General features: G+C 32.8%; 1 protein-coding gene across 8 annotated transcripts in view; it reads left to right on the top strand.

Moving 5' to 3' along the window:
• LOC106884218 (neuronal acetylcholine receptor subunit alpha-10) overlaps nucleotides 1-4,351 on the top strand; it is a 1,143,354-nt gene that overhangs the window by 774,113 nt on the left and 364,890 nt on the right. The window lies entirely within an intron of this gene.

The raw sequence follows: 4,351 nt of genomic DNA, 5'->3' as shown, positions 1-4,351 counted from the left end.
ATATATATATATATATATATATATATATATATATATACATATATACATTTACATATATACATATGCATATATGTGGGTTTTCATATAAGTAGAACTATACAATTATGTATGTGTGGAAGTTTATGAAAATATATATATATATATGCACACACACCACACACACATATATATATAAATATACATGTATATACATACACATACATACATGTATATATATATATGCATGTATTAAATTCATAATAAGAGTGTTGAATTACAACACTTGTCTGCTAGAAATAGATCCCCAAATGATCTAGGAACCACTTAGATTATTACTCTACTACACAAGATTGTGAGCGAAGAAAATAGACAGCGAGGATTTATAGAAGAATGTGGATAGTACCATATCAATATGACTTGAGTTATTAAAACCCTTTTCCGATCATCAGTGGCAACATATCAAACGTAAATAAATAAAAAATACATTATACATATCGCCATAAGTGCATATAATGTACATGCTTCTCGCACTTATTCATGAATTTAAATCCAAGCGCCTATTTCAACCATGTGCTTGTTTACTCAGAATATTTCTGCAGTAAATATGTTATAGGAGTGAACTAATATATATTTTCAGTCCGTTGAAAGCCTTTACTGCAAAATCTTTGATAATCTTCCGATGCAAAAGCATGCATATAATATTGTGAAAGCTGCTTTCTTAAATTGGTTTTCTCCTCATAATTAGACAATATCGCCACACAGATTAGCTGCTGGCTCCCGAGTAAGGCCAACTAATGAATCACTGAATGATATTGCACGCATATTTGTAACTTAGTGACTAATACACTCAGAAATATCCAGAATTTCTGACACTGGATAATAATAATAATAATAATAATAATAATAATAATAATAATAATAATAATAATAATAATAATGACATCGAAAAATAACTTAGGAATGAGAACCCAGGTTCGAAATTTCCCCAAGACACCTGATGAAGGCTGGAGGGTATATCAGCCGAAACATTGTGTTAACAACAAACAAGATGACAAATATCCGTCAAATATAAATAATGTACAGAAATATCCAGTTGTTTGCAAGGATACTGAACACAAACCAATTCGATTGATCTACATATTTTAGATAAAATATGTTAAACCTATTATCCAAATCAACAGATGTTATACGCAATTGCTCTTGAACTTAACATGTATTATACACACATCAGAATTATAAATGTATTGTCTTTGTTTATTGTTAAAAAATAAATCTGGATTAGGCACTTCATACAAAATTCTGAGTCAATCAAATCCAAAATAAACAGAGCCGATATCTATGTTGTGAAATAAAAAATGATAAAAAAAAAATCTGAAACCTACAGATTATTACAAGTATCAGAAATATTTCTTCATATTATCACTTGAGAAAGTGAATAAGAAATTCAGCTATTTGTGTATCAGAGTTACATACTTATAACAGTTAAAGTAGCCTCATTTACCGAGCACTAGTAACTCGACACATGAATAGCTGTTTAGAAGTGCGATTCCACCCTATGAATTAAATATTCGGACCGTCAGCAATTAAAGATTTGACCAATTTTCGCTGCAGTCATGATAATCACAACCGACAGAATAAATAACATGCATCAAAAATCGAATGAATACTTTAATGTTAATTGCAATGGCTCACCAATTGTGTAGCAGATAATCTTTGCAAGCTTAAGTGTCTAACTACATTATTCGCTTCAAATACATACTAATAACAGAAATCGCTAATTTCATTTACGTAAACTTTTCAATTCAATACAGATTCTATGCATATTACTTATTGCAGTTAGACATTAGATGCGACCAAGTACTGATAGCTGAACTAATGCAAACATTAGATTGTTGAATCTACAAATATTATGATATCCATTTAAAGCACCAACTTATTTAATTTTACCCATAAAAGTATCTCAACAAGATAAAATCATGAAGTACCGATGGGATAACATATTGAACTATAAGTTTAAATTCGATGCAGGTTCGTAGGTTTTTTTTTTCTTCTTTTCTTGGAGTAGATATATTATTCCTTTTGTGCAGTGTAACAGTCAACGAGAAGAAAAAACACCTATTCACACCAATAGCTTTCCAAGAAGTCACAACCCATCCCAGAATATTATTTGAGCAATTTTCCTGGAATTCTTCATAAGCTGTGAGTATTTTGGGTAAGCCATGGCCCAGATGGTTAGAGATGGTTGTTGGCTTAACCTTTATAAACTTGTTATATATTACCGTCAATACAATATTTGTGACAAAACCTTTAGATATTTATACAGTGTGTGTGTCTAAATGAGATTAATTTTGTCCTGGCAAGAAAAAATAATGAAAACCGTTTAGATTTTAATTATTTATTTATTATGAAGTTACGATTTGAAATCATTCCTGTATTCATGCTTATTGTCATTTCTGAACCGTAGAAAATAAAGCAAAAGTCTTAAGGGTGAATGCATCACCTAGATCATTTTCTATACATTTATTTCTTATTTGTTCACAATATAATAGAATGTTACTATTGCGGATTTGTTAACATCATCAATATTTTGATTGTGCTGATAAAATAGTTAGCCAGCCGAAATGCTTAGCGGTATTTCGTCAGTCACTATATTCTGGGTTCAAATTTCGCAGGGCCCGACTTTACCTTTCCTCCTTTCAGGGTCGATAAATTAAGTACCAGTTGCATACTGGGGTCGGTCTAATCGACTTGCATCCTCCCCCAAAATTTAGAGCCTTCTGTCTAGAGCAGAAAAGTATACGTTTACTATTTATTTGTTCACAATATAATAGAATATTAACTATTACAGGTTTGTTATCATCATCACTATTTTGATCATCATTTTTATTGAGGTGGTGTGCTACTAGAATCGTTAGCACACCTGGCGAAATGTTTAGCGGTATTACGTCTGCTATTACATTCTCAGCTCAAATTTCGCCGGGGTCGACTTTCCCTTTAATCCTTTCGGGATCGATTAAATAGGTATCAGGTCTTCCCATAAGTTCTGTCCGAATTTTGAATACAGAAAACGAGTGATCAAATGTTATATTTAATTGAAATGTAATCATCAATATACTTTCCCTGATTATCTATGACTTACTTCCATCTATTTACAAGCTTTTAATCCCGTCAATGTAAAACTCTTTTGATTTCAAAGCGAACAACTCTGAAATATCAGTTTCGACCTTCTTCTGGTTCGCGAAAGTTATGTCCCCCAAATGATTCTGTAAACTATGAAACGAATGGTAGTCTGAAGTAGCAAGGTCGGAAGAATAAGATGGATAAGGAATTTTTTCCCCACCAAGCTCTTTGATCTTCTGTGAAGTGATCTTTGCAGTGTGGGATCACGCATTGTCCTGATGAAACATCACTCCTTTTCGATTCACTAAAGCGGGTCTTTTTTTCGGCAAAGCTTGGTTCAAACGCTCTAATTGCTGAGAGTAGACTTGAGCACCGATAGTTGCATTAAGTGGTAACAATTCAAAGAGAATTACTCCTTTGCAATCCCACCAGATAGACAGATGAACCTTTCCTCATGAAGTTCTCTTCTCGGTTGTGGTTGGGCTTTTTCCCTTTTACCAAGCCACTTTTTAGGACGTTTAACCTTTCAATAGAAGATCCATTTTTCGTCATCAGTAACAAGTTTATCCAAAATGGGTGAAATGAGTTCGCGAGAATGAAGAGAAGAGCAGATGTCAACTCGGGATTTGCGGTTGCTTTCGGACAATTCATGAGGCACCCATTTTCCAAGTCTAGGAACCTTTCAAAGTTGTTGAAGATGACAATAAACGGTTGTATGGCTTGAACTAAGCTTTAATGCCAATTCTTCAACTCATAATGAAGGATTTCTTCAAGTAATGCCTCAAGGAGCTTATCATCAAACTAAACTGGATGTCCTGTTCGATCTTCATCTTCAAGGCTGAAATCTCCACTTCTGAATTTTGAAAACCATTTTCTGCAAGTTCTTTCATACAAGCATTATTTCTCATAAACCGAGTGTGTGCTTCGAGTCGCTTCGGCTGTAGAGTTTAATTTTTTGTACTCAGAAAGCATTATGTGCCTTAAGCGCTCTTTGGATATTTACATGTTAGAAAGAGTTTTAATCAAAGAAATTTTAATTCTATTATTCTGTAAAATAATATTTAATTACTTTAAATGTACACAAATGTTTAAAAATAATTTTTAATTCCTTTCGACATTCTAAAATACTATTAAATTGCATTCAATTTTAGAAAAGGTAAAATCGGAGAGAACTTATGGGATGTCCTCATACTAGTTACGCACTAGGGTCGATGTGATAGACTTAACCCCTCCCTCCAATTTTGAGGCATTG

The sequence above is a fragment of the Octopus bimaculoides genome, chromosome 3 (genome assembly GCF_001194135.2).
Source record: "Octopus bimaculoides isolate UCB-OBI-ISO-001 chromosome 3, ASM119413v2, whole genome shotgun sequence".
NCBI lineage: Eukaryota > Metazoa > Mollusca > Cephalopoda > Octopoda > Octopodidae > Octopus > Octopus bimaculoides.
The sequence above is the reverse complement of the archived record's forward strand: the minus strand, read 5'-3'. Positions and strand labels throughout refer to the sequence as shown.